Source organism: Oryzias latipes, chromosome 17 (genome assembly GCF_002234675.1).
Source record: "Oryzias latipes chromosome 17, ASM223467v1".
NCBI lineage: Eukaryota > Metazoa > Chordata > Actinopteri > Beloniformes > Adrianichthyidae > Oryzias > Oryzias latipes.
In genome coordinates this window covers 24,617,239-24,630,715 of record NC_019875.2, presented here as the reverse complement: position 1 = coordinate 24,630,715, position 13,477 = coordinate 24,617,239, and the positions used below count along the sequence as shown (strand labels likewise).

Sequence of the window (13,477 nt, the reverse complement as noted above, 5' to 3'; positions counted from 1 at the left end):
GTGCATCATATGTGTATATATATATATATGGCTTTTCTTTGCTGCTACACTCGAGGTCGGTGCTGGCTCTGCCGGTTAAGCGTTGCGTTTTTATGTAGCATGTCAATATGCCGCACCACGTAACAAAAAGTCTGCTTTTTGTGAGAGAAAAAAAAATAAGAACAATAACGTACTAAAAACTGAAGATGTATTTCTTTTGAAAGTGACCATGTTATAAGCGGGTTAATGGCCTTTGAAGTGTGCATTATCAGAATTAAATGCACTTTGTAGAAGCAACTGGAGGACGATTCAGGCTTCCATAGCGTGTGTTGTGCCAATTTTAGCAAAAATCAAAAAACTTTTGTCAATCTCTAACAGACTGTCTCTGCAGAGCAGCACAAGTTCATTAAAAAATTTGGTTTAGAGTTGTGGAAGGAACTGTTAGTGCCCCTCGCACTCCCAACCTAACATTACAGGTGCAACAAAAATAGTGACCGAAATTGGAGCAATACAGCCATTCTACTGTATTTTGAGCCAGATGCCAAAATAAAAGATTTGTCCAAAAGTATCTATCAGAATGGAGTGGAGCAGTGAGCTTGTTGTTGCTGCTGTAGATCCTACGTCTCACCAATTGACTGTATAAGAGAACTGGACTGAGCGAGTGGGATGTCACTGATAAAAAAATGCCTTACGTCCGGCTCCAGTGAAATGAAGCCAATTCAGATGCCATTTTTCCGCAATACGGACGTCTCCATTTTGGAGCCAGACGACAGTGATTGGTCCGAGTACGTTTGAGTCAACGTTTCTATGTCAATTACTGTCACCAATCAGGAGTTAGCTTGTTTGAAGTCCACACCCCTTCCACTAAATGTGGGCTTTATAAAATCTGTCAAACATTGAGGTGGGGGCCAGCTGCGCTTTAATTGAAGGATGTAATTGGTCAGTTCATACCTCAAATAACTTAAAGAGAAAAATATCATGAAAAAAGCATGATTGGCAGGTTGTTAAAAAAAATTATCAGAGCAAGAAAAGTTTGTCTGACATATTAAATATGACTGATTAATAGCTGTTTATTTCTCAATAGACATCTTTGGGGTCGGGCTACTGTGTTGGTATTTGGAATGCAAGGGAGGAGGAGAACGTCTGTCCAGTTCTCCTATACAGTCAATTATAACACCCACAGGGTTTTTCCAACTTCATATTTTTTCGTCTGCTCCTGGTTCATTTTAATTTGGATTAAAAACAATACTCAGATGTAACATTAATCTTCATTTTCTTTATAATTATGCTTCTAGAACATGCTAGAAATGCCAAAAACAGTTTTTTTTATAAGTGTATACTTTAAAACACTTGATTCTCATCACTTCATCACAACTATTCAAAATTATTTTATGAACACAATGACTAAAATGGCTGGAGCCTCTGCTCTGAACAGCAGGGAGACAAGTCAGCCACTAGAGGCGGCACAAGCAAAGACACACAGATCAATACTGTAAGGGAAGGAAAAGAAAGGAATCAATGAGGAAAGCAACACAAAAAGTGAATGTTCAGTTCTTTTAAGGTAAAGGAATGAATGGGAGTATAGCTACAGTGATCATATTAGCTGCTGACAGCAGAGAGAAAGCTTCTCATCTTGCGTGAGATAGAAGGAGAGATAAAGAGGAAGGCAGTGGAAGAGAAGGTGGAGTGGAGCCCCACGCTGCCCATCCTCACACTTCTTTCTGCAGCTGTGTGAGGCTGAGATTTGCTCAACACGGAGAGGGAAGGAGAGAGAGAGAGAGAGAGAGAGAGAGAGAGAGAGAGAGAGAGAGAGAGCGCACATCTGAGTCTCGTGGAAGCAGCAGGGAAACGTACCACTTGCCAGAGAAATCTACGCACTCGCGTGGAGCCACACAGGGAGGCTGAGTGGCGCATAGGACGTCCGCGCAACGCCGCAAAGAGAGTGACCACAGCAGCAGCAGCCAGGGGAAGAAACTGCCCTAGACAGATTTCAAAGCCGTCAGCTGGTCACCCAGAGCAGGTGAGTGAACTTGAGAAGAGTGTGGTGTTTGGCAGGTGAGCTCGGCTTGATCCACACGCAGAAAGGTGGGATCCTCTTGTCTTGTTTTCCCAGCTGATGGACAGTTTTGACTTTGAGTTCCAGCGCCCCCCCCCCCCCCCCCCCCCCCCAGTTTTGATGTGCGCGTCATTTGCCAGGTGCCGCGCATTACAATTATCTAGCCAGGTGGTTAACCGGGAAAGCTCAGTATCAATCAAGCCCTTATCATGCTGAGCAGAGAGGACCACAACAATAGTTGCTTAACGACCCTCTTTTGTTTGCCTCGGAGGCGGCGTGCGCGTGAATGTGAGGCTCAGCTGTGCTGCTGAAACGGTTTGTCAAAACAGGTGAAATGTGCCTGAATAGCTGCCACTTGAGCGATTTAATACAGGTCATTATGGGATATCGCTTTTTGAGAAGATAAACTAGTGTGCTTGATACCTGTGCATGGCAGTCTGTCCTACCTTTAGTTTATGACAAGAATTATACTTTAATATGACATTTTTTTTCTTAAATAAACAAAGTATTGGATTCCATTTTTTTGTCTTTACTTCAGTCAAAAGGCTTTAAGTAAACTGGTCAGGCTGTTTTTCAGGACACATTTTCGTTGGCAAGTTTTTTTTTTATTTTTTCTGTCCTCTCAGTTTATTTAAATTAAATGTAACAATAACATCATGGTAATTGTGGAGGTTAACTATTCATATATATTTTACTGAAGATAAATAATAACACATTTCAGTTTTACAGTCTTTTTATTTATTAAACACTATAGCAGTTTAAATGAACAATACATTGGCATCAGATAACAATACTCTGTGACAATTTCGAAGGGACACACAGTGGTGTGCACTGTTGTCCCAGAGCAAGAAGACAGTTTCTTCCTTTCTTTGGGCACTCCTGCTTCTTCTCCAAATACATGCTTTATAGGTTGATTAGTGACTTTGTTGTCCCATAGGAGTGTGTGTATGTGTGGCCTTGCAAAGTGCTGGCAAACTGTCAGGGTGCACTCTACCTTTGATCTGAAGCTGGGATGGGCTGCAGTGATGGGGTTAAACCTGTCACCCTGTTCTGGCAAAAGTGAGAATAGAAGATGACAAAAATAACAGTGTTTTTCACCATTTGATCTGAACTTGCAAGACCAGGGCACAGAATACTTATGTTATAATTCAAAAGTTTGCTAAAACCACTTAATATACATTTATGAATACAATTTAGCACATACATTTTATTCAAAATGAATTACAAATGAGAAATGCGAAATATCAAAGTAAACATATTCGCAGTGAAACGTTTTCGTGATAAATTGTTTCAGCTTAAACTTTTTCCTTTTTTTTGAATAAATTCTGCATGTCTTGATGGAAGCTGACCTCTCATTAAATCTTTTCGCGGCAGCACTGAAGCTTTTGCTTCACATCTTTGTGTAGCCTTTAAGCCTCTTTCCTGGGATAACTGCGCTTTAAATGCTTGGCAAACTGATGTTCAAAAAGTTGGAGTCTCTTTGTTCTTTGTGTATATGTTGAATGATATGCATGCCATACCCCACATATTTTGTCATCCGTCTGTATGTGTCTCCATTACTCTTTCAGTCCCTATTCCTATCTATCACAACCTCCCCCATGTTATCCTGTGAAGGTTATTGCCATATATTGAGTTGGTTTAATTTGTCAATGTCGGCCAGACATATTGTCCATGGTCACGACAGGAGAACAGGTTGGAGATGCAATTCACTGAGGTAATAGCATAATATTGAAAGCTTTTGTGATTGTAAGCAGGACTGCATTATCAGAGAAAGATGGTCTGGATAATGACAGAAATGGACAGTAGGGAAGAAGAAAAGAAAAGGAGAATTTGTAATTTCATGTAAACATGGAAGCTGAGCGGTTGATTTCTGTGGAAAAGCTTGGGGTTGTTTGTCTCTGCATTTATCATTTTTCACACAGAGTTTGGCTTTCCTTCTCTCCCATGTGGGACCAGTGTCATTAAGCTGAAACGCCAAATCTGACTCTCACTTTCCTGCTGCTTTCTCATACTGGGGGCTCTGTACTCCCTTTTTTCCTATCTCTAACTGGCTCTTTATCTCTTTATTACTCACACTGTCATTCCCTGTCACACATATTCAAACTCCCATGAACACACACACGAGGATGAATTATCATTAAACGTGAAAAAGCATTTGTGAAAACTGCTTGGCGTAACACATCTGTCGTATACTAATTATAAAATACTGTTGCACACAAAATGTGTAATTAAAAGTCTAATTAAAACACTGTTGTAATGCTTGTATTAGACTTTCCTTTTCTGAGTGTGTCAAAAGATGATTGTCTCTTTCAGGAGGGTCTCTGAATTTGGAACATTTAACATGAACTTTGCTCCAGATTCATGAACACATAATGAACAAATATGAACACACAACAACGGTGGCATCTCAGTAACTCGAGCCGATGCAAAGCTATGTAAATGTCTCCTGACATTGCCCACCCATTTTTATTTGTTGAGACTCAGTTTGGCTGGGAGGTTGTGTTTAATTGACACAGTGTGTTGCAAATGCAAATCTGTACATGTTGCTGAAAGAGTAGGTGGCATTAGTTAAACGTTGTTTGCACAGTAACAGGATTATTTTGACCAATATTCTTTTCCCCGTTCCCAACTCATGCACATTTATCCGTGAACCAATGAACAGCTGAAAAAATTACAATTGTCTGTGTGGAAATGAATAATTTATATAATACTCAGGTTTTGAGGAATTATATTTTCCTCCACGCAAGTTCTAATTGTGCTAGCTAAACTACCATCATTACTTATTGTTATGAGGACGGTTAAGTATGGACACATCTATTTTTAATTATCAACTGCATCATCCATCAAATACACTGATTTAAACATAGTAGTAAAGAACAATTAGGGACATAAATCCTTAACCGTTAACTTACTTATGTCTACCACTGCAGCAGTTTTCTTCCTTGTCTGCAAAATAATAGCCCAACATAAGTCAAAATCCTGTTTGATAGGCTCACATTCATACTATTTAACTAGACATGTCAAGTACAGCATTTACATGTAAATACTTTTTTAGGAGTTGTAAGAATCCTGTAGTTTATTTTTTAATAATTTGTGGGTTTTCTTTTCTTCTCTTAAATTTTTAAACTATTTTCTAAGAGTTTTGTTTTGCTTGCTTTTAATAAACGGTATTTTCCTTCTTGGGTTTTCTCCTTTATTTACCACGTACACCGTGAGATTAGTCTTTATCTGTGTCTCACACAAGTAATCCAGCTCAAACGGCAAGCCGACGTGCAAGATGTATGCATCCAACGCATTTTCATGCCAGATGAATTTATACATTAGCATATTATTGAAATAAATGTGAATATTTTTGTATTGAATCTTAATGGATTTTATTCATATCAGTTGTTCAGATATGCTGTTTGCTTGGTTGTAGTTACTGTTGAAATAAATATTACAGTGGCACAGTTTTAAGTTTATATTCAAGTTTATATTTTTCTGCTTGTGTTCTTTCTTGCCTAGCTTTGCACTATCAGTTTCCAATGTGAACTGACCAGAACTCTGAAATGTACCGCATGCACTAACAAATGCCACAACTAGAATAAAGATGAGTCACATGCAGCCCGTTCACAGAGGGAAAAAGGAACGGGGATTCCATTTCTTCCATCCTATTTTCAAACTTTGGGCATTGAGCAAAAAAAGCTGTTCTCTATATTTCATAAGAAAAATCTTTACTGTTTTCAAATTGCAAACCCTTGAATGGAAATGTTGATTGGTGTGTACTTTGTACCCGTTATTATTCAAAGTGCTTTGGGGAGTGGTGATGACGCTTAACCAAACGCACCAGAAGGAACTTTGGCTTTGGTGTCTCATCCAAAGACACTTGAAGATGTGACTTAGAGTTGCAAGGAAAATGTGTTCCAAGTCTTGAAAAGATGGTTTCGTGAATTTCCCAAATGCAGGAGATAAGAAGCAAACCTGATTACTTAATAATAAAAAAAATTCCCAAATGCAGGAGATCAGAGGCAAACCTGATTACTTAATAAGAAAAAATAAATAAATAAAAAAAAAAACATAAAGGAACACTACAAAACAACAATAAACTAAAACATGAAAAAAGCTAGGCGTAAACAGAGACGTAACTGGAGAAGGATAAAGGGAAGCATAGATCAAAAATGGTACAACTCAAATTACAATTTAAATACAGAGAGGATGATGGTTAACATCACAATACAGAACCAAAAAAAAACATGATAAAAGAACCTAAACACAAACTGAACTATGAAAAATAAAACAAAACCAAGAAGATTAAGCTTAAAGTCAAATCCAGTGGTTAGCGCTCTTGCCTCACAACAACAGGGTTCAAGTCCCGGCTGGGGGACATGAAGAACACAACATCAATGGGGGACTTTTCTGTGTGGAGTTTGCATGTTGTCCCTGTGCATGTGTGGGTTTTCTCCGGGGACTCCGGCTTCCTCCCACCGTCCAAAAACATGCTTCATAGGTTGATTGGTCACACCAAATTGGATGATTCGTTTCTTATTTTGCTATTAATTTGCCCAAAGACAAAGTACAGTTTGAGTTAATCAAGTTTTAGCATTTAGGGCCTTTTTTTCATTTGAATAAAAAACATATTTGCGCTTTATAAATGATGTAATTATATCTCCCTTACTACAAGGATATTCTAAGACCACACACTTAATGAAAAAGATGAACATCACATTAAAATCCTCAAATTCAGTGAATATGGTTTAAAAATATTTAAAGAATATGGTAAAGGTCACAGCATACAAACAACCTCTAACTGACATTAAAAAATAAAGCCTTTTTAAGAAAATTCTACAGTATTTAAACCTGCTTTACATCTTGTGTTCATCAGAACCAGACAGCTTGTTCCCAGAAAACAGGAGGGTTGCGCCGATTATGCTGATCTCATCAAGGCACTTGTCATTCTTATTGTGTTGTTTTAGATGCTAGGCAGTGTGTGGGCATCTAGTATGAAATAAAAAAAAATAAAAAAAGGCAAATGCACTGATGGATTAGCAAGTTTGCAGTATTTGCTGGCAGAGGATGCCTGATCCAGCAAGAGGCTGTTGGTTCCACATATGCAGCTGCTGAATGGTGTAGAGTGACAGTGCTGAGTGTGGGTAAAACAAGAATCGATAACAAGTTGTCCAAGTGAGCAGCTCTCTGCTACATTCTGAAAGTCTAACCAGGGTCTTTTATATTTTCAACCTAATTTGATGCCTTCTGCTTTAACCACTCAATTAAATGTGCTGTTAAAGTTGTCGGAAGTGCTTTAAACGAATTGCACAGTTCATCACAAGGGATTTATAGAAGCAGGACAGCAGCAAGGAGTGGGTTTTAAGCCTTGCTGCATTTTTTTACTTTTTTTTTGTTTTACTGTGTGTTAAACAGCAAGTGAAGAGAGAGAAAATGGCAGAGCTGATAGGATCATAAAGTTCTGGGAGAAATGTGGACTGCCCACTTGAAATAATGTGGGTAAGATGGAGTGCTTTCCAGTTGAGTGGAGTGGAAAGGGGATCTTATTCCTCTTCTTTCCATTCTGCACCTGAAAGGCAAATTTCCCACATGGAATGGCAGAGTTGAACTGATAAGCTCCTGAATTATATTATCAAGAACTGCAGACATGTTCACCTTCATCTTTATTCTCAATTTGTTATATCACAGAGATATTTTTATCATTGCTACTCTGCTGTGAGCAAAATCCCCAGAAGTTCAGAGTTCAACCAAGTGTCCCTGTTCCTGAACTGCTTATATCAGGATTTGTGGGATGTGGTGCATTGTGATGAGCCTACTGCAGCCAGAATGCACCACATTTCCTTTTTTCCCCCCACAAGTGTCTGCCTTAAAAATCCTATGGGAATATGCTTGAGAGGTTTTATTTTTATCCCTGCATCTTCCTGTCCTCCCCAGTATCTAGAGTAACTAGGGAGGCCACATTAATGATCCTCATTAGCTAAGGTGCCTGAATCCAAACTGGAGTTTTTCCACTAGTACATTTGGTGTTTTCTCTCCCTTCCCTCACATTCACTCCATCTTTCCTCACATTCTTTCTTCCCACCCCCTCTCTTCAAAACCAGTTCCACCTCTTTCATCCAAACATTATCTCACTCTTTTTCTACTGCTACTCTTTTTCTTCCACTTTGCTTTCAGTACAGGGGGAAAAAAAATTCAAAGGTCCTCCATTTCTTTTTGACCTCGTCTTCAAACTTATTATTTAAAGACATTTTCTGCTTAGTGCAGACCTAATGGGTACCTGTGTCTTTGTGATTGGTAGGGCATATCTGTGAGCGCATTACTGCATGCATGTCCTGCAGAAAGGGACGTTTTCTCCCACACTGTGAAATAAAAAGCTTAAAGTTCAGGTGTGAGCCTCCTGCAGACACTCTTTAAAGGATGTTTAAATATACAAACAAAGGAGCTCAAGAGATACCCTTAGCTGAGGGCGAAAAAAGCTGTGCATATGTTGCAGTGCTACAGTGGGAAGACATCCTGATGCTTTTTTTTTATTCTTTTCTTCTCTTTTATATGTGTGTGTGTGTGTGTGTAGTGTTTAGGCTGTCACTGAACATCTAGAAGATTATTTAAATCATTTTCACATAAATGTTCCCTAAATCCATCCTCAATATATGAACTATCAACAAATGCAGGTTCTGTGGATTCATTAAAATGCTGCAAAAGGGAAGTTATTTTATCAAACAAAGTTTTAATTTTTTCATTCTTTAGACCACTATAATTTTTTTAAAATATCATTTATATGGAAAATTTCAACAGAACTTGTATACTTAATATAAAAATAACAATAATATATCAATTTTAAATACATTGGCAAATAAGTAAAACAATAAGATATTAGGGCACTACATGATTTGATTAATATGTTAATTTGAATATTGTAAAATTATATTAAATATCTGTACCTTTTATTTATTTATTTTTAATTTTTTTCTCTGCAATCCATCAGCTTTCTACTTAATTAACCTGTCAGTCTGGCAACCTGAAAACAAGCACACCTAAACTGTCAGGCCAGAATAAAAATATCTTACAAAGTTATCGTGGAAGAAAACCTGGCATTTTCTTTTTTAGCTCGTGAGGAAGAGGTAAGGTGTGAAGAAAGTATAAGATGTCTTTTTGATGTTTTAAGCACATCATCCAGTTTGTCAGCGTGGAGGGAGAAGAGAAAAACATGGATGTTGAAAAACAGCCTTGCAGCATGCGCTGTTTTTACACTTTTTGGGGACAAGTCCAGCTCAACTCCTAAAATCATCTAAAAAGACCAGTTTTTGTCAAAAATAGTCTGGTTTTCTGAAACATTGCAAATCCACTACATATTTTTATAATTACACTTTTAATGTTCTGTAAAAGTTAGGTTATCAGCTTGCCAACTCCACATTTGTTACGCACATAAACAGAAAACATGAATTTATCTTACCAATTTATGATCCTTACCAATTAGTCATAAATGCAATTAAAGCACACTGCACTAAATTGCTTTGAACTTTGCCTTTTGCCTGTTAATTAGGTATCCCCGGCCATCTGTCAATCAACATTTTACTATTTTAATGCAAGAAAGAAATTTATGGTGGTTGCTTGTTCTGTATATCTAAGTTAAAATAATTCACATTGTGTTGTATACCATGTCGAGCATCTTATTAGTAGAATCTAAAATATACTAAGAAAGAAAAAGTATTTAATGGACCTTATATATTTTTTTTTGGCCAGAAAATGTACAATATGTGTATAGCTTTGTTCTTTTTCATTGAAAAATAATTCATATATTTGGTTTAAATGTTGGTTTCCAACTTGACTGATTCATCCCTCAGCAGTATATGTGTGTGTGTGTGTGTGTGTGTGTGTGTGGGTGTGTGTGTGTGTGTGTGTGTGTATGTATGTAACACCAAATGATATAAAATACAATTTCTGGCTACTACCACACAGTTTTGTTGAAGTGGGGAGGTATGATGTAACTCGTCTCGGAAGATAACCACTGTGACTGAAAAGAAACTTGTCTCAGCACCTCAGTCAAAAAAACAAAATGTCTTGCTTCCACCGTAATGCGGGATGACTTTATCATTACTTTATCTCAATCAGTACATATAGAAGAGAGATGAAACATGTCCAATTTACTTTCACTGGATTTGCATGTAATAGAGGCTCTAACTGAAAAAAACAATCAGACACTTGCTGAATGTAAGCGTTGTGCTGTTTTTTGTTTGGGATTTTTTTTTTCTTTTATACACAATTTACCATTTTTAGCTATTACATCTGTGGCTCTTGGGAAAATTTGTGGCAGCAGTTAAGACAAACTAAAGAGCATGCTCATTGTTTAGCTGTGCAGAGCTGGCAGATGTTTCTATTGTTCACTGCCAGCAGTGTATTCATTTTTCTCCTCACATTCAATTTTATTTTAATTGAGAGGCATTCATCAGAACTGATTTAGGATTTCCTCAACGTATTATCCACTATATTTAAAACTCCCACTGTCTGCCACAATTCTGATTAAAAAACTGAGCAAATTTCAGGCCATCTAATATTCTTGGTTCTGAAAAAGTTATACTAAATGCAATCGTCTTTCTTCACTCCCATCATTCTTTTTAAAATTTGAGTAGTTTTGGGTGACAGGTGACACCCTCTGATTCCAGGTCACTATATGATTGCTGTTCTGTAATATGCTTTCTGTTTTGCGGTGGGGCAACCTATCCTCATGATACACAGAAATACAGATGAACAGAAAGAGATTTACAGCATAAAAACTTTCAGCTGTTAATTGTTCTGCAGTTACAAGTGTACATTCGTCCAGCTTTGTGATCCCTGTAACCTTATTTAAATTAAAACATTCATTGCATTCCAAAACATTAGCATTTAATAATAAAACGCAAAGAAAGTATTTACCATAGAGGTTAGTTTGTCCATTTCGAGAGGTACTCTTGTGCCTGGGGAAGAATAGTAAATTGGTATTGTGAGTGCAGCCAGAAAGGCCAAGCAAGTCTTTTTGTATTTTTGACACCATTTGATACAAATGCTGTACTGTTAGGAACCCATTTTATCTGTATCTGGCTTGTTAACACAGCAACAGAATAAAACAGAGATGTCCCTCAAATTATACTTTCATCAGATACACATACATACACTTACAGACAAGTTTTAGCACATTCCCCATATTTACCAGTCACTGTGGGTTCAAAAAGAACATTTGTGCTAAATACAGCTCCAAAATACATTTTTAAAATTATTCTATTTAATGTATTTTTTCAACTACAAATTGCTCTGAAGTAAGTCGCAGCATCCAAAAAAATGCACAATGAGGAAGAAAAATCAAACATAAGTCATTCCGGAGTATAAGTTGCACTTTTGGGAGAAAGTGTGATGCTTTTGTTCTGAACAACTCTGCCAAGCCCAGCGTAATGCTGCTCTTACACCGAACGTGATTCCTGCATCAAATTTGCCACTGCTGAGATTTTTTACACCCTTGATTGATGCATGTCAAATTTGACGCTAAATGCTTGTCCAAAAAAGTGTTCATAAACATTGCACTCTAGATTTGAGTGGGAGGAACTTATTGTTAAAATTTATAGCCTTATCTCTACATGGAAGCATTGAATTTATGTCTCATTTACAATGCATGGAAGACATGGATTATGACGATGATGAGGTTTATTTTTTTGGAAGTGCTCCAGCAAAGGTCGATAAGCAAATGTCCATATCTGGGATCAAAATAAAAGCAAGAGTAATATTGTCTCAATGCAAATAGGAAAAATATCAGGAGAAAGAATGTAGAGAGTTTTCCTCCATGTTTGTTTTGGACGGCACTTCTTTATCTGTGTTACTCTCAGTAGCAAATACTGATACACACCTACAGTGCCCTCTAGTGGTTGTTAATACCTGGCCGTGTTCCTCGTCTCTGCTCCTGCTCTTTCACCTGGCTGTGGATCCTGTCTCCTGCTTGACTCGCGCCCCCGGCCGTCCTCCCAACACCTGGATGAAGCTCGTCATGCTGGACTTTAAACATGTAGTTGTAGAGTTAGATAAGTTAGTTTTTCTCTATGAGTTCTGGTAAATCTCCTGCCCGTCCTGGGGGGAGGATCCCTCCTTCATGTGGGCACCCCTGAGTTTTCTTTGTTTTTTCTGGAATCCGTTTTTTTTAGGAGTTTTTCCTTACCACGAAGGAGGGTCTAAGGGCAGGGATGTCCAGTTTAGTTTAGTCAGTTTGTTGGTTCAATTTAGTGTTTTTCTATTGAATTATATGTATTCATGATCCTTTTGATTTTATGTTTTACTTTTTCAATTACCAATACGAAGCCCATAGAGACGACTGTTGTTGTGAATTTGGGCTATAGAAATAAAATTGAATTAAACTGAATTGAATTAGTGGAACAATTATGAATATGCCAAACTATGCCAAAAAATTCTGTCTAAAAATTTAGACAGGCAAAATTATACTTCTTGAGCACAGCAGGCACAATTTTTACCAGAAAAATACTGTGGCTACCTGTGGTGCCTGCTGTGCCACTCCCTATAATCTCCCACAGCTGATTAGAGTTTGAGTACCTCTAACACCAGGGAATCCAAATGCCCAGTAGAATAAATGAGCTAAGTGGAAACAGGATCATTTTGCCAGCATTTTGATGGAAGAGCTACAGAGCCAAAGATACATTCTCAAATTCAATAATGTATGAGGTGGCTGTGGTGCAGAGGTAGAATAGTCACCCTCTGATCAGAGGATCACAGGTTTGGTTCCAGCTCTGCTCAGCCATATGTCAAAGTGTCCTTGAGCAATACACACAATATTTCTCTTTGGCTGGAGCTGCTTAGTTTGTGTTCGCATAGCATCTCTGCCACTATCAGTGCATGAAAGTTGGTATAAATGAGACTGGGACTGTAAAACGCTTTGGACCTTGATAAAGCTAGAAAAATAATATACAAATAGACCTCATTTATAAATATCCAATTATATGGAAGGATATTTAGTTGGAAAAAAAACATAAAACCTTAAAGGTTTTTCCAGATTTTCTGTATACTGTTGATTTTTCTTACATTTGCAGTTCTACATCTATTTTGAGTATTTTGTCTTATAAACTAAAAGATATTCAGACTTTTAATATAAATATATGTACTTAAAGTCCCACACCGATCATCTTTTGATCTGTTTTTTAAGCATTCCCAGTGGTCTTTTAATTATGATTATGCTGTTTCTAACCCCAATCAAAAACCCTGTGTCGTTTTCTAGGACATAGTTTCTGTGGAGCAACAAGAGTTCCTTAGAAATTCGCCTCTGAGGTGAGACTGTTGGCGCAGAGTAAGCCTGCCTTCATTTCCCATCATCGCTTTGTTTACACTTTCTCTCTCACTATTTACATCCCCTCACCCCCCCAACCTAACATAACTGGTACAACAAAAATGACGTGCAATTTTGGAGCTATCCAGCTGTACAGTTTT

General features: G+C 37.7%; 1 protein-coding gene across 4 annotated transcripts in view; it reads left to right on the top strand.

Annotated features, from left to right (window-relative positions):
- The first annotated feature begins 1,558 nt into the window (after positions 1-1,558).
- The window catches only part of tnr (tenascin R), a 139,378-nt gene continuing 127,459 nt past the window's right edge, over positions 1,559-13,477 (top strand). For 2 of the 4 annotated variants that reach the window (XM_004079342.4, XM_011486828.3), the window contains exon 1: positions 1,560-1,999. The gene's annotated coding sequence lies outside the window, so the exon portion shown is untranslated. Of the gene's footprint in view, positions 2,000-13,477 lie in introns of all 4 variants that reach the window. The other 2 variants (XM_023965028.1, XM_011486829.3) reach the window with 2 other exon arrangements.